This window comes from Epinephelus moara, chromosome 4, assembly GCF_006386435.1.
Source record: "Epinephelus moara isolate mb chromosome 4, YSFRI_EMoa_1.0, whole genome shotgun sequence".
Classification (NCBI taxonomy): domain Eukaryota; kingdom Metazoa; phylum Chordata; class Actinopteri; order Perciformes; family Serranidae; genus Epinephelus; species Epinephelus moara.
The window spans coordinates 33284466-33308513 of NC_065509.1; the positions used below are offsets into that span (position 1 = coordinate 33284466).

General features: G+C 40.3%; 1 protein-coding gene across 2 annotated transcripts in view; it reads left to right on the plus strand.

The window, feature by feature from the left end:
• The window catches only part of slit3 (slit homolog 3 (Drosophila)), a 346116-nt gene that overhangs the window by 199869 nt on the left and 122199 nt on the right, over positions 1-24048 (plus strand). The gene's annotated exons all lie outside the window — the stretch shown is intronic.

Consider the following 24048-nt stretch of genomic DNA (forward strand, 5'->3'; position numbering starts at 1 on the left):
GCGGGCGTGCGTCACTGCACACAAATAAGTGTGTGTGCGCGTGTGTGTCCATGTTGTGCATTCGCTCTGGCACGGAAGCAGATGCTGTGCTTCATTGTGGGTTCTGCATCGGAACCAAAATCTTTTGCTTCAGTTCACTGCAACAAACTGAACTGTCAAAGCATACATTTCCAATTCTTGTGCTTGAATATGTAAAGGTTAAAGGGTCGTGTCTTAATTTTGTGAAACATTGAGCTGGAAAAAGTTAACAAACAGTTCTTTGGTTGGCAACAGCATTGGTTCGTTTGACTGCAGGGATGTTGGCAATGCATTCATATTCTGCTGTATGGTGCTGAGAGGTGAAAAAGGTTAGTGGGATTGTTGCTGAATATGTTTATTAGAGGGTAAAACTGTATGGCAAATAAGGCTGAGACAAAGGAGCACATAGACAAAGAACGACAAAAGCAGCAGAGGAAACGAGATGACGAGACAGTGGAGGAGAGGGCAAGATGAAGATGAAGAGGACAGCACTGTCCCCCATTACAGCACATAGCATAGAGCTAAATGCTATTTCTTCCAAGTGGACATGGTTGAGATCCACAGAAATAGACCCACAAGATTAGTGTCATGTGTCCAATAATACAGTTTTGAAGTTGACATTTGATCAAGTTGTTGTTTCTCATGGTTTTGGACACATTGTGACAATAATCAAGACGGGAACTCTAATGGGTCGCTTCTGGAGTAAATCTGTCTCATTATCACATGAAGATCCAACAATATGGGAGTCTCCCACGCCAAAATCTATTGGCTACATGTGTGCTTTTAACAGCTCTATGTAAAATGTCTACATGATGTGTTATTTAAAAACCATTCACTCCACCTTTGGCACAATGTTTATTTCTCTCCAACTATTTAAAAAGATGGCGTGATCAAGGACAAGGTTTAAAGCTGCATAATTATATACAGTAGAAGGCAGGTATTTGTAATGTAAAAGCTCAGTGAGACTCCCAACAGTATCAGGCTCATCTTGATGAGAACCCTGCTGTTGTCGGTGTGAGTGTTCTTGGTGCAGTCTGGTGCTGCCTAATGTGTTCACATGAATGATTAAAGAGAGCAGGAAACAGTGGGAAATGGCTCAATACATGGCAGCTTATTCTGTGCGCCATCCACTCCAAATACCGTCATTTTAAATGTTGTGCATGGAGAACATATTGTAGATATTTTTTGGTGTTGGAAAATAGATTAACGTCAGCTTGAGTTAACTTGAAATGCTGCAGAAGAAAAAGAGGTTTATTTTATCATCTTTCATTCAACCTGTCCACATGCCTTTATTTCTACCTTTCATTTCCCTTTAGCAAAGTTAGCTTTTTTGATTCGCCTGCCTCACTTTTTTGCTCAGTGCACAATGGAAGTGATAGGGGCCAGATAGAGGGGGATCGGCAGCGCGAGATACAACATATTAGCAATTCATAAGACTCTGACAGCTGAGTGCTCGGCAGGATTTACAATTCACTGTAAATACGCAGCCGTTCCCATTCACAGCAGACAGCATGACAGCACACAGTATATTCACTGAATGTGACGTTTTAATAAAGGCAGGTATGCGTGTGTATGTGTGTGTCTGTTTGTGTGTGTGCGTGTGTGCAAGTGTTTGTGCACGTGTGCAAAGGGCATGAATGACAGTAAGCAATTCTGCCGCTGGACTGATCTTCATTTCAAGCATCTTAACACACACACACTCACAGATGTATGCGTATTCACACATATGCATACACACGCTCACATACACACACACACACACACACACACCCACACACACACATATAGGCACAGCCCCATCTGTTCGGTTCTTGGGGTTGATTTCGTGACCATTGTACAAAATGGGATGATAGAGATAACAGTGATTGGAGGTCATGTGACTGCACCATCAGGTAGGTGTGTGTGTTTATGTGTGTGTGTGCACACCTGGGCACACAAACTGTTGTACATGAGTGTGTGTGTGTTGGAGGGTGTTCTTCTATCATTATGAGGACCAGTTGGTATATTAGACCTTCAAAATGAGAACATTTTGCTAATTAAGACTTTGTATTAGGTTTAATGTTAGAATCATAAGGTTGAGGTTGAGCTTAGCTTTGAAATCATAAGTTGATTCATTTATCAGGGCGTGTGTCCACATAGCGTTTGTCTCTGGCAGGGTGCTAGGAAGCGCTTCATCAAAATAGCGCTACACAGCTAACAACACGCCTACAATGTGTTCGGTGATAGAAGCATCGCACTCACCAGCAACATTCAGTGTCGAGTCAATCTAATGGGATTTTCTGTCTTTGTTGGAAGAATTTATGTTTTACTATACACCTCAGGTTAGACCAGGGGTGTGCCGAAGAATACGAAAGACGGGAAAACAGAGTACGCACACTAGACCAAATTCCACTGAACATATATGTGATTTTATTACCACCGAGGTGACGCTTCGAGCTTCGCGCTTCGCGCTTTTTATCAGATGGCGAAAAAATGATGAAGATGGTTAAGTGTATTCTGTCTTTCGCATGATCTTTTGTCCAGCACCTAGTGTTCATTGTCTGAAAGTGCGTGCCTTTATATACCTTTTTGTGCTACATATTACATCCATGGGATAGACAAGGCGCTGGAAAAAATAGCTTCTCCATTTTCTTGGGTTTTAAGTGACGACTCCTGTTGCCTTTAATCTATGATTGGTTGCCGAAAAAGTAACAATCGTAATGAAACCAACGCCTTTCTGAAACTTAATAGATTTTCAACTAGAAGTGCCTGCAGTGACCGTGCAAAAATCTCGACACAAAAAAGACGCTGAGAGCAGTACTGTTTTCTCTCAGCGGCCACATACGATCTCTCCTCATTGGGAACAATTGAAAAAAGACGTGGGTGCTCAGAAAAATAGCTATATGGACACCCAGCCATGGCCGACCACGAGTTAGGTCTCTTTCCGAGCGGTAACGTCGAACATTTGCGTTGAGTATTTGCTGCTTTTCTCTGTTTCATATCATTGTAAATTAATTTATTTGGGGTTTTGACTGCGGGTCATACAAAACAAGCAATGTGAACATTTTGCCTTGGTTTCGGGGAAGTAGATTTCATACATTTTATTGATGATTTATCAGTTAATCAAAAGCGTAATCAACAAAAAATATGTTTAAGTTGAAGCTCTTGTTAGGGTAAAATCCAGCATTAAGTATGTAGTTGTGAGGATAGAATTGTATTATGTCGATGCGGGTTCTCACAAGTATAATAGTCCCAATGTGTGAGCAGAAATATGTGTTTCACTGAGGCTGGATAAGCAAGTGTCAGCATGTGTGTCAGCCAACACCCTTGCATGTTTGCTTGTGTGTGTCAGTCTATCTGTGTACGCCTCTGTGAGTGAGTGCTCTTGTTTCTGTCATTTGTGTGCGTTTTTTATGAATAATGCACCAGTTACACATTTCCATCCCCATTACTGGTCAAAACTGTCCACTTCATGCATGATGGAGTTTTAAGATGATGATGATCGCTCTGAAAGATGTCTGTCTACGTGTATGTGTGTCTGTGTATGTGTGAATTTCCTTTTCTACATTTCAGTGTAAGCATTTGTTAGAACCTGCAGGAGTGTTGTATAAAGGCCTGTATGTAGACTGGAAGGCAAATGGATACATGTTGAGTGTGTGTGCATGTGTGTTTCGGCCATTTGTGTTAATTTAGTTTGCTAATTGAAAGAAGCACGACGCTGTGTGTGTGCGCCACTAACAAATCTCCACATTAATTAATCTAGTCATTTTTAATTAGCCGCTGCTTCTTGGTAGACTAGGCTTTATCTGAGCTGCTTAATATGTTTCACAGGAGCAGCGTTGACGAGTCAATGCTGAATATTGGGGCGTCGGGCTCATTTTGAAAATGCTAAATGGATTTTAGTTTGGTAGTTTCATTCATCATGTTATAATTGTTTATTAAATTAGACAACATGCTAAAATTATGGGGCATTTGAAAGGATTGGATTTATAAAATATTTGACAGAATTAAAAAGGAACAATTTCTGTGCGTGCCGATGCGTCTAAAAGGCGCAATCATTTATCTTTGTTGGACAAGTGATAGCTATATATTAAGAAATCCTCATTTTTTAAATAGGAATGCATTTTCATGTATTTATGTTACTTTAATTTTACATTGACATAAATCAAAATGTGCCTCTTTTTCTGTGGTTTTCATTTCATGATATTCTGCAGCACCTTTGACATGTATATAGCGCTTTCATTACACATCCCAAACCATCACTGAGCAAAGTGTGAAATATAATATACGGTAGCACATTGAAGTAAAACACCTAAAAGTCTGGGGTAAAGCGATTTGTATTGCTGTTAACCTTTATGTCCTGGTTTGACAGAAGAGTTTAGCTTCCCAAAGAGGTTTAGGAAGAAAGACGGACATGACTAAAGACACTTTTACATTCACCATTTCCTTTGATATCCACTCCCTTTACTCATATGTCCTTAGATAGTCTCTTCCTCCCTCGCTTCCTCCTCTCTCTACGCTCGCTTTCATGGCTGCCTGGATGAAAGTGCAGGATCGGTGTTGTAAAAGCAAGGCAGTGCTGGGCTATGATTTATTTAGACCCGAAAGGACTGCGGTTACTATCCTTTCCTCTCTTTTTTTGCCAGCAGAGGCAAGAGACAAGAGAGATTTGGGGGAGGCGGAGGGCGTTCACAAAATGGAAAAGGGAAGAAGGAGGGAAAGAAAGGGAGGAGTGTGGTATCGGTGTTGTAAAAGCAGCCAGTTTCCTGGACATCATTTATTTATCTGCTGCTGGACCTGAGGAGAAGGAGGGGGAGAAACCAGGCGATACAGAGGAAGAGATAGGAAGGGAAGGAGGGAAATCCAGAGATGAGAGGCAGAAGATTTAGAGATATAGGTGGAGAAAAGGAAAGATAGAAGGTTGGTAGGAAGAGGAAAATGGGACAGAGACAGATACCTAAGAGATTGACAGATACATCTAACAGATACAAGATCAGACAAATCCAAGCACCAGATTAGACCAAAAAAAGATGCTAAACTTGTCCATTTATTGCCTCAAGACATAAAGAGAGGACAAAGAAAAGAGATGTAGGACACAAAGGTATAGAGGACATCAGAGAGCAAAAAAGGAGATAAAAAAGGAGACAGAAAAGCAGGAAAAAACACTGATGTGACGTTAGAGGGTAAAAAAAAAAAAAAAGAAAGACCGGTGATAGAAAATAGATTGAAAGGATCAGAGGGAGGAGAGCAGGGAGGCATTAATTATTGATGGAACAAATGTCTGACTGACTGACTCAATTTGGCCCTATGTTGTTTCCAGACCACCAAGGCTGTCAGATAGACTCAGAACAGCATTTCTCAAAGTAAGGACAGAGACCCCGCCTGGATTGCTGATGTGCTGAATATCTGGGTCCTGAAAGGGACAGTTCACCAAATCAAAATACGTATTTTTCTTCTTACCTGTAGTGCTATTTATCAGTCTAGATTATTTTGGTGTGAGTTGCTGAGTGTTGGAGATATCAACTGTAGAGATGTCTGCCATCTCTCCAATATCATAGAACTAGATGCCACCCGACTTGTGGAGCTCAAAGCACAAAAAGCAATACATTTAAAAAACTCAACAGCAATGTCTCTTTGCAGAAATCATGACCTGGTTACTCAAGATAATCCACAGACCTTGTTGTGAGCAGTTACATATAGGAACTTCTTCAAATCAATTCAGTTCAATCGAACTTTATGTGTCCCAATGGAAATTCTTGTGCCAGAGGGTGCTTCACGTTACAGTAACACTCAGTACAGTAACCGCAATTTAATGTTCACAACCAGTGGGTTCCCCGGGTCAGGATCACTCACTGGACTCAGTTTTAGAACACAGAGTATCAAACATCTGGCAAAATAAATAAATATACAAGATAGAAGTATTCTCAAGGAGCAAAAGCAAATCTAGTGCCTGATAGAGTAACAATAAGAGTACTGCGTGTCATAATCAATGTTATATTGAATATGATACAGCAATTAGAAGTAGCATTGCACACGATCGAGAAAATGATATTGCACTACACTGACGGTTATGATATGATATATGATATTGAAGAATACTATTGCACATGATGTGAAAAATATTGAAGATAATAATTGCAGGAATGTACATCATGGAAAGTAATAGTGCTCCTAATATAGGTGAATATTGCTGTCATTGTCCCTTGTTTCAGCTTTCCACCAGCTTATGTTTCCGACGCTGTCTTGTTACTTGTTACTTTTTTACTTTATTTATGTACTTTTAATAGTTGTTCCTTAGCACAGTGTAGTAAGGTTCGTTTTGGCAGCATGAAACATTTTTGTTTTTATCACTATTGGAGTACTTTTATTGTGCCAGACCACCGTCCTAGTGGAGTTCGCACCTGTAAACTGTATCACCGAGCAGAAGGATGTGTGCATCTACTCATGTATGAGAGGCTGGTGCTTGTGACAGTGCCAGATGTGATGGCATCTTCTTTGGCTGAGCTGTAACATTAACTAGCTCAGTGGTGCTAGGTGAGCTACCAGTAGATGTATGCTTCCTTCTCTGCAGTGATATGGTCTGCAGGTGAAGTTTGGCAGAAAGAAAATAGTTCCTGAATGAAACTGCTCACAACAAGGTTTGTAGATTATCTTGAGTAAGCAGGTCATTATTTCTCGAAAGACACATTGAGAGAAGGTTTACATCTCTACCGCAGATATCTCCAAATACGTAGTAGTAGTACGGGCTACAGGTAAGACGAAAAGTATGTATTTTTGATTTTGTGGTGAACTGTCCCTTTAAATTGAAATGCAGATATGGGGTCAAAATGCAGTTTTAGTTAAAAGTTAGATTGCTATTCTATGATTATAGGTTTTACTTTAATACTTGAAATATTAAGAGCTCTGCTCTTGTTTTTAATGTTTCAATTAGAGTATTTTTTAAAATCTTATATAACCAGTAGATTTCTACTAATTAAATATATTAATTTTTTAATGTAATGTTCTGCTCACCAACTTTTATGTCCCTGATTATAAAACTGATTGCTGCAAAGTGAAGTCACCCAGTTGATGGATAAACACCCTGAATCTCAAACATAAATTGCCTTCAGTGCATAAATAAACCTAACAGTTGCATTTGATTATTGCCTTCACAGCAGCCTTGAAAGGTGAGCATCAGTATGTTCAACACTCACCTGTCAGTCATAAAATCACACACTGTTTCTTTAAGCCTGTGCACGACCTGTTATAAACTGTTGTCATAGTGAGGCTTTGCATCCAACTTGGCCTCTTCTACAGGTCATCTTTCCTCCCCCTTTAATATCCGTCCAGTCATTTTCCACTGGCCTGTAATGAAGATGAACTCCACTACTGCCATGGTGAAAAATTAAAGAAGGAAATTAGCATGCTCTGGTGATTTTAAGTAAGCTTTCATTGCCTGAAGATTAGAGGAGTGAGTCTGGGAAGTTGCCAGTCAATTTCTGAAAGTAACTTTTTGGCTTGTCCGTGAGGGCTTTTGTGCTCACAAAACATTACCTGCCAGGATTCACTTTTCGTAACCACAATAATGATTTAACATTTTTCACTGAAATGCTGTTCTCCAAGATGTCTTTGTTGAGTGGCATAGAAACAGGAAGAGGATGTGAGGCTTTGATACAGAAACATTGCATTGGTTTGAACTGTTTGCCTCATGGTCAGAAGGTGCACCATGCACAGCAGGGATAAACTTTTCGAACAGGCCAAGACCAAAAGCTTTATATCACTGTGGAGTTCAAATGTTTCTGTTTTGAAACATAAGCCACTGTAGTGGAAGCACCGTATTGATTCATTGACGGACAAATGTAGCAGACATTTGGCATTTACTGTGGTGGGTATCAACTTCAAACGGTGTTGTGTAATTTAAAGCCACACACTGTGTTGGGAAATGAAGAAACAGACTCACACAGTATCTCTTAATATCAAACATCGAAGGTGCCCTTTAGCAGAGTCTCTGTTCTGCTGGGAGATCCTGAGAGCTGAAAGGTATGAATGATCAGCTCGGTATCTTTTTAAATTACATTCATAGTGGATGAATCTGCAGCACACACTTGATGTGCACGCCAGCATTTAGTGCCAAAGCAGGAATCAGTGTGTGTTTTATGTAGAGATGTAAAAAGTCATGGTGTGAGGATTGAGGTGGAGGATAGCCATGTTACACTTAAATGCAGATGACGGAAGTTTGCATCCGATCACAGATCTGAAATTAAGCACAAGAAAAGTGCATACATGTTCTTGTTGGGCCTGACATCGCTGGACCAAATCGCACATGTGAATTAGTCTGGAGTCTCTCAGTTCATATAAAGCGCAGAGCAACCAGTGACCAGGTCTGCCAGATGCAGATGGCTGATCACAGCACAGTAGGTTGGGACATGGCACAAAATGGGTGGGGAAAAAATACTGCCTGAGCGACAGACAACTATAAACAGACTGCAGCGTGCAGAGGTGAGCTTGGATAATACATTTCTGCCAAATGCTGTCGGATGTACAGCAAAAACATCTTTCTTGTCATGAAAATCTGTTAGTGAAGTTGATTGTTCTGCTTTTAGAGAAAGAATTGTAGCCAGTTTATTCGATACTGACATGATGATGACTTTAGCAGAAAATTCACGAGCTGCAGCCATCTTGGTCGTTTTCAAAAATACTTCAACATCGTTCGTCCCTACGGTTTTCGTCGGGCGTGACTGGCCCAGCACGTCTCAGGCTGCTGGAAATTTGTCCAAAGCGAAGGGGGACCAGATGCATCTGCCAGAGCAAAAAAAAAAAAAAAAAAAACATCAGCTCAATGATTTGTCTTGTTCCCAGGGTCTCTGTAGCTTCTTCACTGCTAACAGTTAGCATTCCAATCCTATCACCTGATAAGAAAGTTAATATTGCACATGGCAGCTAAAAAATAGGGCTGCAACTAACGAATATTTTTGTTGTCAACTAATCTGTCCATTATTTCTTCGATTAGTTGACTAATCATTTTATTGAAAAATGTGTTAAAATGTTGAAAAATGTCGGTCTGTCTCTCCCAAACCCCAAAATTATGTCATCTAATGTCTTGTTTCGTACTCACGCCAAAGGGTTTTAGCTCACCGTCATGGGAGAGTGTGTAAAGCTGCCAATATTTGAATGTAAGAAGCTGCAATACGAGTATTTTGGGGTGCTTTTATAGTACTTTTCTATGAAAAATGACTGAAACTGATTAGTCGACTACTAAAATAGTCACCGATTGTTCTAATAGTCGATTAGTCATCGATTAGTCGACTTATCGTTGCAGCCCTACTAAAGAATGGTTAAAGGTACAGAAATACTGGCAAACTGAAACACGTAGTCAAAGGTATACTATTGTTGCTTCCATATAAGTAAAAAATAGCCGCCCACAGACGCCATAACGGGAGATATGATGAACCCACTGTCTTTGGTGTAATTTTACTCACTGTTTGATGATCCAGGTGGTTCAGTTGGTTTAGAGTTGACTGATGTGCAGGATGTACAGTATGGAGAGTTGCAAGATGACGCTAACTGATTGTCTTGACTGTCATGTTCAAAATAATGGAAACAAAATCCCCAAACAAGCATTCCTCCATATAAACAGGCCTCTACAAAAAAGTTCAAATCAATGGGGTATTAAACGACTTCATCAAACAATAAAAACTGATTAACCAAATACATGGTGGTTAAAGACTGTAACAACACTTGCTTGAGCACACCTGCCTTTAAATAAAGTCTCCCTAGATGCCAGGTCAGGTGGTGCATTGAAGTGACTCAAAAATAAAAGGAATCTAGGACTTGCTTGAAATGGCTTTAACAGTATTGTAGGATTGTCAGTTATGGTTTATAAACAAGCTCTTTGGTGAAACTGAAAGTAAAAGCTGACCCCAGATTCACTCTCATTTGGCTTTTTGCCTTGCTATATTTGAATTTTTTTGGAAATCCTGCATAGTATACCTTTAAAGCTTACAGTACACCTGATTAAAGTTATAAACAAGCGGAAAATTAATTCTGTAAAACAGAAACAGTCTGGATGCAACAGCTCTGCTTGAACAGCAAACAGACCCTTACAAAAATTGCAACAAATCAAGCTGCTAATCTGAATGTTATTCTTTGTTTTACCAGACGAGTCAATTCATTGACATTCCTCGGCCTGTGTTCTGTGATGCCCCGCCAGAAATTAGTAGCATTGATTGGGTTATATGAAAACAGCTGTCGTTTCAAAGGTGTCCGCACTGGGTCGGTGATGGGACGCTGAAGTGCCAAAACCAGTGTCCTTTAAAGATCAAACAAGTCGGAAATCTTCTGTCATGTACAAACACTGAGATAGACCCGCACTTTACTCATTTTTCTTTCACTTAAAATCATGAACAGATTGCATGCCGGGGTGGCCTTATCATATTTGTCATTAAACACCTATCAGAATCAATTAGGGCCGCACAATAATTCTAAACAAGCGATTTTCCTAATGGCGAATGTTATTGATGCATGACAGCGAGCCTCGCCGTGTTCATTGTTAACATTAAACAAAAAGATTAATCTTGATTACTTGACAGTCCGTTTCATCTCAATACAAGCTTTTGAAGGCTTCAGATTGGCACGGCTTAAGTTTATAAACATATTTTGTCATTTGGATCTTGACTCCGTGTGCTGATTATTGACAACAACAAATACAGAGACGCTTTTCTCTTTGTATCCATTACAGAGGTCAGACGCTGCTCACAGCTGCATGTCCTGAACAGTTTATACCTAATAAACATATTAGGGGGATTTTTTAGAGGACGTCTTATTGATGCATGACTGAGAAATGTGCTCTGATTAATAAAGAAAACAAAAACAAAGACTTTCCGACAAATATTTCCACTTTGTGTTCTAATACTCAAAGCCGTGATGCCGCCACAGACGCACTGATGGCAACTGGAAGAAGACTTTCCTCCAGTGCCTGACTGAGACGAGCACCATGACCATTAAACTCAACAACCCCGCAGTCGGCTTTCCTTCCTAATACTTCGATTTCACCTTCTTTTTTCTGAAAGCCTTTGATGGTCAAAAGCTGTATGTGCTCAAACTTGTAAGGCCAATAAACACAGCAGAAGTGGAAATGTAATTATGTGATAAACACAGTCTTTATATTTGGCAGAGGAACCACTCGATCCACTTTGTCGGGTTTGATTCCCGAGAATTCCTCGTCTTTGCAATCACGTCAGCGCAGATGGTAGGCATTCCTCCTGTAGCGACTAATGACTGTGTGTGCCAGCGTGAGTGAGTGTGTTTTTACTCAGTGAGAGCGAATTTAATGCCGAGTGCCAGCGTTGAATGCAGGCCAGCCTTCCTCTGCCGTACCCTGAAGTCTTTCCGTATATCACTGTGTTCATTTGTATCAATGAGGAATGCAGAACAGCAGGAAGAACGTCCTTTTATCCTCAGAGTATAAGGTTAGAATTAACTTCCCTGTACTTTGTGTTGTTTTATTGTGTTATTTTGATTACTTTACAACTTTTTCGCAGCTTAATTAAGTACAGTAGTATATTCAGTGCGGTCTGGGATTTGGGCCACCAACTTGTAAGCTAATTTCTGTAACCTTCAGCTTCCAATTAAGTCTCCAGTTTGACACTTAGTCAAAAATCGTACTTTAGATCTTATTTTCTTGATTTATCATTCACCGTTCTGTTGCATTTGTCTGCAGCAGGGCACAATTTTTAGATGATTTGCATTCACAAGGGCAAACCAATCATTGCTAATGCCCTGCAATGTCTCAATCAATAATATATAATCTATTTTAAAACACTTACCACACAGCTAACGCCTGATTTGGAATTCCACTGTGTTTTAGCAAGTGTGTCTGCGTGTCTTTGAATGAGTTAATCCAGTTAGCGCATGTGTCTGCCAGGCCACATCAGAATAAATGATGGGTCCCTGTGTGATGATGAATGGTAATTTAGATTTAACATAACTGGACTAACGAGCGCGCTAATGACTCCAAAGCTAGCCTGGACAGCTCTCACTCGACGGGCTCTCGCCTTGCATCCCAATGAGCTGGGAAAAGGGCACCCATACACACACAAAGAGCCACACACACACACACACACAAAGAGGAAAAAACATGCAGAAGTGTTTTAATAAATGCATGCATACACAATCATAAATTCACAAATGGTTTTGTCAGGGAGGCACACACGTACACAGCCACGTGTGGGCGGTGTGTGTTTGTGTGTGTGTGTGTGCACATGTGTGTATGTTACTAAGGACTCCATGAGTAGTGGAGAGCAGCGATGTCAGGCTAATATGAAGGTGATTAATTAATAATTATTCATAGGCCAGTTTTCAACCAGTTGAATTAGATGCGGTTTTCGTTCACTGATCTTTCGACTCGAGTTTTTTTTTTTTCTCTCTCTGCTGACAACGAAGATTAATGAAAATAGATGATAAGTACTTGATCATTTCAGATATAAAAAGAATTAATCAGTTTCATTTTTCAAAAGGGTCTCTATCTCAGTCAGAAAATGTAAAGAGGGGGAGTTTTCAGTGAATCGTTTATCTTCACATCTGAGCGCAGTATATTTCTCAAGGTGATGAGAATATACTGTATGTCCCACTTTCTGCTGCAAAGTCACTGCACTCTGTTGAACCGGACCTTTTTAAAATTCGGTGCCTTTTAGAAGTAAAAAATCCAGCATTAACTGTTTGCAAGGAAGCCTTTTTGTTTGTGTAAGATGTCTGAGTATGAAATGTTATTTTCAACAATCATACACACTTAAAAGGCTTCTTTTTTTGAGAAATTTTGGTTTTCATTTTGCTTGGTCATTGTTCTATCAGCTCTTTGGTTGTTTTTTACTGTGTACTTCTCTGATGCAGGACGAGACGGTTTAGCAGAGAGTGAAGGATGTAGCTTGTGTTGAGGTCTTCACTGCTTCACTGCACCCTGTGAGATTTATATCTTGAATAATAATCTGAACTTTAAAAACACCATTTTGACTTTTCACAGAAATGAATAAAATGCTGAAATATTCATTCAAACTTTTTTTAAGACTCAGGATATCAGTTGAGGGAGACCCTCATTTTCAGTAATGCCAAGCATGAACAAAGACATTAAAAATAGTCAGTAAGCAAACAAAGAACCATCATACATATCAGTTAAAACAGGAATGAAATCATACAAAACAACACTAACAATAGCAATAAATGATCGCTAAAAGTAGAAATACAGGGTGATAAACATGCGAAGATGTCGATGTATAGTTAAAATCATTTACACTCAGTTAAAACAAGGTCAGAAATAAGGCAGTTAAGTTTAAGTTTAAGGTCTTTTGCAGATTATTCCATGTATACGGTGCACTGTGAGAGAATGACATTCCTCCTAATTTAGTTCTGATGTAGGGAGTGTGAAGCAACAGCCTGCTCTGTGAACAAGTACCAAGATCATGTTGAGGTCAGAATTAAAAGGGATGAAATATAGGGTGGAAGCAATATATATAGTAGGTACAGTAATATAGGCCCACTGTGTCTTAAAAAAAAAAAAAAGTTTCTTACACCCCTTAAAATCAAGAAGGACTCTTGACCCCCTGTGAAGCTTTGGCGACCCCTAGTGGAGGTCGGGACCTCAAGGTTGGGGACCAGTGTTCAGGGCAATAACAGGTACAACTGCTTTTAAGAGTACTTTCTTGCATCTTTGTTGAGTGACATGTTCAAATATAGGATGTGACTCTGTGACAGTATTGGTACATTACTCTTATGTGCAGGCTCAATGTTATTGATACCATCAGAAATCAGATAATCTCTACCCGTTCAGTCCCTGAAAAATCCAATAAGTGTTCATCAGCATTCAGCGCCTACTCAAGTGTCCTTCAACCAAACGCTCGATTCTTATCTCGTCACTGATTGGAAGTCAGTCTGGAGACGTGTTTTAAGTGAATACCAAACACATATAAGCACAAAGTTCCTAATTATGATCTGTAATCATTTTGGCATGAACAAGATCATGTCTTCAGTTAATACGGAATTTTAAACTTAGACTAGTCAACTAGTCTTAAAGTGAGAAAACAATCAGAAAACAGTCAAAATTTAGCACAATTTAATCCATAAAGTTAAACATTGTGCGACAAAATATTACTTGTATTATAAGGCAAGGTAAGGCGGCTTAATTTGTAAAGCACATTTCACACACAAGGGCAATTCAAAGTGCTTTACAGAGCGACAAAAATATAAAACATAATGAAGAATACAGAAAAAAGTAAAGAGAAAAAAAGACATAAAAGAGAAAATTAATTACTAAATGAAATGAAAAAATCACCATTAAAAATAGCAAAAGTGCAGACATGAGGTGCAAACACAAAAAAGATTATTTAAAAAGGTTTAAAATTGAGTTTAAAAATTATTTTGCAGTCATTATAATGTCAAGTAGGCAGTGTAAAAAGGAAGGTTTTTAGCTTTGACTTAAAAGTGGTCAGAGTCGGGGCTTGTCTAACATCATCTGGGAGGTTATTCCAGTTCAGGTTTTGCTGCATGATAACTGCTTCGCCGTGTTTTGTTCCGACTCTTGGGACAGTCAGTAGGCTGGACCCAGATGTCCTCGTGCTTAATTATGACAGCAGCATTTTTGCTGGATGCACACAATGACATGGAATAATAAAACTGACTAGTATTTCTGAGCAACGTACTGAGCAAGTGAGGGAAGCAACATTTATTAGACTGGCTGACAAATCCTGCACATCGGAAATTTTGACAACCAGTTTTAAAGATATGAAGATAAGGTGCAGTTTAAATACAGTATGTTATATTTCATATGTTTATAGCTTTTTAAAAAAGTCAGGGCATTTAAGTAGAAACAGAACCTGCCGGTATATTTTGCAGATTCATGATGGGACGACTCAAAAACAGAAAAACGCCACCGTGCGTGTTTAAAATAAAGATGGAGCACTGTCTGAGTGTGAAGCCATGTTTGATTCAGGCTGCAGGACGGCCCACCTTTCTGCTGATGCCACAAGAAAAGAAAGACAAGAGGGACGAGGAGGGATTGAGCATGAAAGACGGCGAGAGCGAACGAGAAGCAGGTCAGATGTCACTGAAATAATGTCCACTGAACTGAAATGAATTCAATTTTTCAGAGACTGAAACTGTGACCAGGACAGACAGAAACTCAGGGTGTGACAAAGAGAGACAGATGGAGAGAAGAACAGCAAGATGGTTAGACAAGTGGGAGAGGAGAAGACTCGCACCGCCATTACATGACATGCCCTCTCTCTCACACACACGCACACACACACACACTGAGTCCTGGGGTCTGAGAAGCACTCTAAAGAGCAGTGGAACAGCTGCATATTTTATGATCACTTTTCTCCATGAAGCAAGGCTTTCTGGATGAGGGTGTACCACCGAGAGAGGAGGAGAGAGTGAGAAAAGGACAGAGTAAGACAGACAGAGAGGGCTGAAATGTGAGTGTGTGTGTGTGTGTGAGTGTGTGTGTGTGTGCGTGCAGCAGAGGGGTTTTGGCCAACCAGCGACTGTCATAATTCATAAGGGGAGACAGACAGAGTTGCTCAGTGCACTGTAGCTCCACAAGGTGACTTTCACTCTGCCCGTAACTCTTTCTCTCTCTTTCTCTTTCCCAAACACACACACACACTGACACACACACTCCAGCACTTCTTTCACATCTCTCTTCCTCATCTAACATGTCTTCCCTCTTGTCTTCCTACTTCTCTAAAGACCCTTTTTTCTCTCCTCTCAATCATATTTCATCTGCAAGATTTACTTCTCCCTGATTTATCTTCTCTCCATCTTTTGTCATCTCTGCCTTCCTTCATGTCTTCTCTATGGTTTGCCTGTTCTCTGTCTGTATCTCCCTTATTCCCGTCCTCATCCTTTTCTTTCCTCACCTCTTCCCACCTTTTTTTTTTTTTTTTTGTCATTTTGATTTATTTTTCTAAAAAATCCTGCAGCATTACAGTGCAAAACATACTTTTCAAGTGGTCGTCTGCAGGTAACAAAGTGCACAAACAGAAAACAAAGACGTTTAGTTTTTATTTTTACTTTTGTTTGTACGCTTTTTTAAACTGTCTTTATTGTCAGTGTTTTATTATGGATTTTGTTGTTGTTGCTGCTGATTTTTGTATAAACACTGCAAAAAACAGCAGCTCTTTGTGCTTACAAATGTCCCCACTAATTTTAACAAAGTCCATAGATTATTAGGCATCGAAGATTCAGTACTATTAACAAATATATCTTAAAAAAAAAATATATATATATATATATATATATTTTTAAACAAAACTGTGTGATACAGCACAATCAAAAGAGAATAAATCTGACCATTTAAACTGCAAATGTAATCCATGTAACAGTGCTTTTCTGCAAAATAAAAAACTGTAGGAAAATGACTTGTTATTAGAGCTTTTTTGACCTTGCGAAATTCGAATGTTCTTCATTCTACATAATCTTCAAATTTACATGTGAAAAAATTGGGTAGGAGTCACATCATGACTCAGCGATGCCACATTTTGTGTAAAGAAGTAACGCCCACTGACACCCAACGTTCCATTTTTATCATATTGCATCAAATAATGTGTTTGATACTTTTACTTTAATTACTAAAGCTAAACTTCTTTAGAATAAAATAAGATAAATATTACGAGTCAAATACTTACTTGGAATACTGGTGAAATTGGTCTAGAAGAAAGAGCGCAGGGTGAGTTGCAGACAGCCATTTTGTCTAAACTTGAGGTATGCCTCACAGTCTGACCATTTTCCTGCCAAAGATATGATGCAGTTTAGAGTCTGCAGTGATGGGATATGCAGTGTTGGTCTCCATTCAATCAGGAATAGGATCCTCTGGGAAGTTTCAAATAGATGTTCTGACTTCACTTTCTAATACACATTGCTATCTGATGATTGCCACCATGGATGGTGTCAAGGGCCTCCCTGGCTACAAAAACAGGAAAAAACACCACAAAACGACTACAAAGAGACGCATAACAACCACAAAGGGACACATAATGACCGAGAAGGACACGAAATTTCACCAAAGAGATACAAAATTATCTCAAAGAGACCCAAATGACTACGAAAAGACACAAAACAACCACAAAGTCTGTGTGTTTTGGTCAATTGAAGGAGAGGTTGGGGGCCCTTTGCATATCTGTGCCCAATGCCCATTGTCTCATAACCTACCCATGATCCCCACCATTAATAAATCAGTGTAAGCTTCCCCACATTTAAATTAATTTCAACTCAGTGTCAGTAACTCATATGAGGCTCTAACAGTCATGACATCAACCCAGTCCTTATAACAAGGTGTGCCTGTATTTTTCCAGTCCCTTAATATAACCTTGGCTGCATTAAGAAAGCCTGCAAGAGGTAACCCAAAGTGTGCCTTTGTAAGTCCAGCTGGTAGAACTGATTTGTCTCCAAGAAGGCAAAAACCTGGCGTGCTTGGCGAGGGCTGATTCAGCCACTCGTGTCCAAAATGGGTAAACCAGCGGGCAGTCCCACATCAGGTGCAGAAAAGTACCCATTGAACTCCTACATTTCCAGCAGTCCAGTAACTCTTGTACTTCTCCCACCTCCTTTTCCTATTTTTAAATAATACAAAATCTGCTGTCGTTGGTAATTTAGCTCCTACTTTGCACCAATAGGAGTTAGACTCGACTCTGACATGAAATCAAGGAAGTTTAGTGATCATCCAACCGAGCAGCGAGACCAGAATAACTTTTTAAACATCCAAGAGAGAAGAGCAGCGAGAAAGAAAAAAAAAAATGACATGCATCAAGCTTGTAAGCTGGAGGCATGAATTGTATTTCCACCCACTGAGCTGTTGACTTCTCAGCCTCACTTCCACCAGGCCTCCCTCACTCCTCAAACTTTTTCTTTTTGCTAGATGCCACAACCTTCACAGCTGCAAGTTTGAAAATACGCTTTTATAAAAGGAAGAAGTGGATGTTTTAGTGTTACTCGTTAATGATGTTTCAGACAATAAAGAAATCATCTTAAACACACACAAAGATTGCCAGAGGTACTGGACTGCTCAATGACATTGCTTACGCTCTGTCATTTGTTTACGCTAACATTTAATGCCACATTGCTGGGTAATTTTATGTCTCTTTGTGGTCATCCTGTGTCTTATTGAGGTAATTTTGTGTCTCTTTGTGGTCATTCTGTGTCTTATTGAGGTCATTTTATGTCTCTGTGGTCATTCTGTGTCTAAATGAGGTCATTTTGTGTCTCTTTGTGGTCATTCTGTGTCTTAATGAGGCAGTTTTGTGTCTCTTTGTGGTCATTCTGTGTCTTATTGAGGTAATTTTGTGTTTCTTTGTGGTCATTCTGTGTCTAAATGAGGTCATTTTATGTCTCTGTGTCTAAATGAGGTCGTTTTGTGTCTCTTTGTGGTCATTCTGTGTCTTAATGAGGTAATTTTATGTCTCTGTGGTCATTCTGTGTCTAAATGAGGTCATTTTGTGTCTCTTTGTGGTCATTCTGTGTCTTAATGAGGTCATTTTATGTCTCTTTGTGGTCATTCTGTGCCTAAATGAGGTCATTTTATGTCTCTTTGTGGTCATCCTGTGTCTTAATGAGGTAATTTTATGTCTCTTTGTGGTCATCCTGTGTCTTATTGAGGTCATTCTGTGTCTCTTTGTGGTCATTCTGTGTCTTAATGAGGTAGTTTTATGTCTCTTTGTGGTCATCCTGTGTCTTATTGAGGTAATTTTGTGTCTCTTTTTGGTCATTCTGTGTCTAAATGAGGTCATTTTGTGTCTCTTTGTGGTCTTTCTGTGTCTTAATGAGGTAGTTTTATGTCTCTTTGTGGTCATCCTGTTTTTTTAATGAGGTAGTTTTATGTCTCTTTGTGGTCATTCTGTGTCTAAATGAGGTCATTTTATGTCTCTTTGTGGTCATCCTGTGTCTTATTGAGGTAATTTTATGTCTCTTTGTGGTCATTCTGTGTCTAAATGAGGTAATTTTATGTCTCTTTGTGGTCTTTCTGTGACTTAATGAGGTCATTTTGTGTCTCTTTGTGGTCATTCTGTGTCCTAATGAGGTTTTGTGTCTCTCTTAGAGAATTTTTATTTGGTTGTTTTGTGTCTCTTCTTGGTCTGTACCTGGAAATTTGAAGGCCAGGGGGCCATGTGACACTTTGGGCCCCATTATCCATCCATCCAACAAACGAGATGGTGTGGCTCCAGATGATACAGTTTATGCTGTTAAGTATCTGTTGTCTTCTGCTATTATGACGAAATACAAAAGAGTTTGTATTTCTGCATGTTTGTCCCAATCGTAATTACATTATGGTGAAATACCCTGGCTTTGTGTGTGTGTGTGTGTGTGTGTGTGTGTGTGTGTGTGTGTGTGTGTGTGTGTGTGTGTGTGTGTGTGTGTGCTTACACATGCACGCCTTTTGCCTTAAGTGTAATTTGAACTTACAGTATAGCCAATAGTTGTTTGTGCAACTCCACTGCTACAACTGTCAACATTAAACAAGAGTTAGTGGGTAGAGAAAACCATGTGTGTGTGTGTGTGTGCACTGGCCCTACATGTCAGAATATCCCCGGTGCAGTTGGTGTGTGTCCAGCCTCAGCCGCCCCCAGTAACGATTGCATTTCTGTGGTCGCGTCCTGCCTCCAGATCTGTCTTATATCCCCCGACGCGTGGGCGCTGGATCGAAGCCCCTGAAACGAACCTTTCTTGAACCTAAAGTTTAGTAATACAAAAGGCTGGTGTGTGTGTGTGTGTGTGTGTGTGTGTGTGTGTGTCTGTCTGTGTGTGTGTCTGTGTCTGTGTCTGTGTCTGTGTCTGTGTGCTATAGAGGTTTCTGAGAAAGCAAAATTCACTTTAAGTGGATGCATGTTTTTAAATGTCTTTGTCAATACTTCCATGTTTCCATGTTTGTGCCCAAAATGTTTGACCACATCTTCTTGCAAGTGTGTATGCCCATATCTGTCTGTCAGCACTGGTTGTGTGTGTGTGTGTGTGTGTGTGTGTGTGTGTGTGTGTGTGTGTGTGTGTTTGTACGTGCATGGCGGGGTCAAAAAAGAACGTAGCAGTGCAGCTTTCTGCTGTTCAGTGATTTTGGTTTGGCTGGCCTTTTGGCTTCTGTTTGAGTCAGCGGGCTCAGCAGAGCCATCACATCCTGGCAACAACCAGCGCCCTGGCAAAGACGGAGGGTCTGACCTGACCTGGGAGAGAGAGGGAGAGAAAGAGAAAAAGGGAGGGTTGAAAGGGTGTGGGAAATAGAGAGAAAAGGCAAGAAAGCCAGAAGACAAGATGCAGGGTCAGAAATCAAGAGGACAGGAGAGCTGGGGTCAGTAGTGAGTAGAATTCAACGTTTAATATCTGTATAAAACTTGCTGGGAGGGCGGGTTGGGAGGGAAGGAGGGAAAAAGGATTCAGCCAAGAAAGACATGCTGAGATAAGTGTGCAAGGTAACTACTGTCTTCAAAATAATGACAGTGGTTTCAGACATATTTGTTTGGGATTTAAAGAAAGTAGTAAGAAGAAGTGAAAGAGAAGCTGGGCCTGAAAAAGAGATAAAGAGAAGCTGTGACAGTTGACTGTTTCCATTGGAATAATGATGGTGGTTTCATAAAGCGCTTAAGAGTTTTTGTTGGTTTGGAGAGAGACATGGAGGAAGGGTCAGAGGGGTTTGAGGAGGCAAGAAATGGGAATGAGAGAGAAGGAGAGAGGAAAGAGGTAAAGGAAATGAAGGTGGAGGTGATAAAGAAGGAAGAGACAGACAGGCAAAGTGAAAGAAGATGGTGATACGGTGTAGAGAAAGAGGAAAGGCAGGAAGTAAGGGTGGAGAAAGAGGAGGGAGTGATGACAGAGACTGGAAGAGCTTTGTGATTAGTAGCCACATCTACAGATCATAAACCAGCATTGGTATTATTGCATCAGCGGGATAGAGTTACACATTGTTCCTTAATTCTTTCTATTAAATTAAAGCGGCTGGCTCTTCTTTTTTGTCAGAATGCTGTGGTGTTCATTGATTTGCAGCATTACCCCTGATGACCTAATTCACCCTGTAGTAGTTAAATCATCATGAAGGAGCGGCCGAAAGAGTTTTCCCCGTAGGGTGGCTGGGATCAGCCTTAGAGATGCGGTGAGGAACTCAGAATAGAGCCGTTGCTCGTTTCCTTCGAAAGGGGCTGGTTAATGTGGTTCGGACATCTGATCAGGGTGCCTCCTGGGCACTTCCTGTTAGAGGTTTTCCAGGCACATCCAACTAGTAGGAGGCTCCAGGTTATACCCAGAACACACGTGAGGGATTATATATCTCATCTGGCATGAGTACACCTTGGGATACCCCAGGAGGAGCTGAAAACATTGCTTGAGAGATGGACATCTAGAGCAGTGGTTCCCAATTGGTGGATCGTGGTCCAAATGTGCCATTCTGAATGGACCACAAGTGACTCACGAAACTTAAAGTGAGCTTCCCCTGTTTGAGAGACCAGCAGCCGCCACTGGTTTGTAGAAATGTAAAATGCTAACATCTTTTTGGTGATTGGGTTGTTTTGATGAGAGCAGAAAGTGTTGATTTCTTCAAAAATTAAATATAATTTAAATGTTTTTTTTTTTTGTATTGATATCGCTGAAATGCTCTAACATGAGGTTGTGCGCTGTCGGAAGTATTTGTTCTTTCTTCTATAATAAAGAGCACACAAAAGATTGACTCACAGAATGCTACAGCAGAGGGGGTGTTAACAAAGCTGAACAGCCATGCAGGTAAGACATTAAGTCAGTCGCAGACACACACAGAGGAGGGGGTGGGTAAAACAGAGCTTATGCAGAGGTGGGAACAGCGTCAGATATCGGAAGAGCTTGGTGCCAGCAGTCTGACCCACTCACAATTAATCACATCCCACTGGGTGGCAGGACAGGAAAGAGGAGGAGAGATGGTGATGGGGGAGAGGAGGAGGAGAGGGAGAGGCAATTTAAGGTGGAAATCAAGCAGAGCTGTAGGACAATTGAGAAAAGATGATAGGAGAGCAAAAGAAAGAAGGAGGAAGAGAGGCAATCTGCGATCTAATTTGTTCCCGTTTAAGGTGTAATGGTCTCATCAGTAGATTTTTATGTACATCTCTCTCTCTGCCTGTATTCCCCCTCCCATATTATTAGTCTCCTTCTTTCTTTCTCCTCTCTCCCTCGCTTCCATGTCTCTCTCGCAGATTTTCATTTTGAAAACCCACAAAGCATTTGTATTCGATAGCAATACAAGGGTGACATATCATGAAATATCAGAAAGCAAAAGCCTGGCATTGTGCTCCTACACACACTCTCACACACACATATCTGTTTCTCTGCATTTCTCTCTTGAGTGCATATGCACACACACATACAAACAGCCTCCTGCCAAACCACATGGATTTGTCCAATGATAATGATCATGTATCCCTGTTTGCTCAGTGTCAGTTAATTTGATTAACATCAACATCATCAGATTGTGGTTTTAGGGGCAGCTTTTGTAACTTTACTCCACACTGAGGCTATCATTTACACCCCACTTCAAAGAGCTTTGATTTTTCGCAGAGATACCTTCATTTTTCAAGTTTTAATCTGTTGTAACTCTTCGCCAAGAGCTTGGCACATTATTGGACAAAGTTTTATCCTTTGTCCATCAGGCAGTCTGAAAAGCTTGCAGCGCTCAGCACCTACTGGTCTCAGTGAGGAATAATGCAAACATCCATTATTCAGTTAATTGAAGATAGATACAGAAACTTTTTCGTGCCTCCGTTTGTGGAAGCATATTTTCAGCAGAAAAATAAGAGACCAGATTTAAAATGTCAAGGTTTCACTTATAGCATGGCTCATTTCTTTGAGAGAAAATCATTTCAGTGTTTGCTCCCTTTGTCGTAGATATAATTTTAGACTCAAAATTCGGCACAGCTCAAGATTCGGTCTGAAAATACCTTAACTACTAATTATATCAACCCCCTAGTGCTTTTTTTGGTTTGGGTTGTAAACAGTTGAGCTTTCCCAGGGTGGTTTCCAACGGCAACACTTTGGAAATGTCAATTTTCTCCGAGATGAGAGGAGTAAATTGCGCGACTTTGGTTGTGCAAACACTCGAGAGTTCATTAAACCAGCTCACTCACGCACACACAGTGGCATACACACATGTATGTACGCAACGACACAAATACACAAACCGACACAAATGCACACATACACACAAAAAAACAAAACACACTCACGCATACGCGATTTAACACCAGGCTGCCAGGGTAAAGCAGTAAAGCAGGCATAAAACCCCGTGGGAAAGTTCAAATATGAGACAATTCAACCACTAAAAGCCCTTAACTCTTATACCTAAAGGCCCTTAAAGCCTGTTTGCAGACCTCATGGACCTTTAGAGTTGTGTGTTAAAGTCAACAGGGTCAAAAATCACTTCAGCTTGCAAGCTGAAACCTCCTGATCAAAAGAGACACACACTGAATGAAGGCCAGGAGCATTCATTCGCATATCCCATTCTCTCTGTTTCTCATATCCTCACCAACCTCGTATACACACGCACGCACACACACACACACACACACACACACACACTAACATATATACTGTTCATATGCTTATAAAAAACAAACTTGAGCTGTAATTCACACAGTTACATCCTTGAAAACCTCTTGTTTGTCCTTGTATGCTGAACGTAACCGTTAACAAACATAAATGAACAAAGGGATACACACACACACTTACACACTACAACGGACACACACACCTGCATATACTGAAGCATTGCATCGGGCTGCACCATTGTGTGACTCTCAGATGACTGATTACTTCAGGGGTCGGTGAGCCTCATTGTCTGACTCAGCGAGACAGGATACAGCCTCCAACATACACACAAGCATGTATAGAAGCAGACGCACACACACACACACACACATACACACTCACTTACCTTCAAACCAATTACCAGATTAAATGTTGGCATTGTTTAATTCTGCAAACTATGGATATGTTACACATTGGTACATTACATATGTTAAATCTGAACATTTCATACTTTGCAGATTTATGTTACATTCAAATTTATAATTTTATTTTGTGACA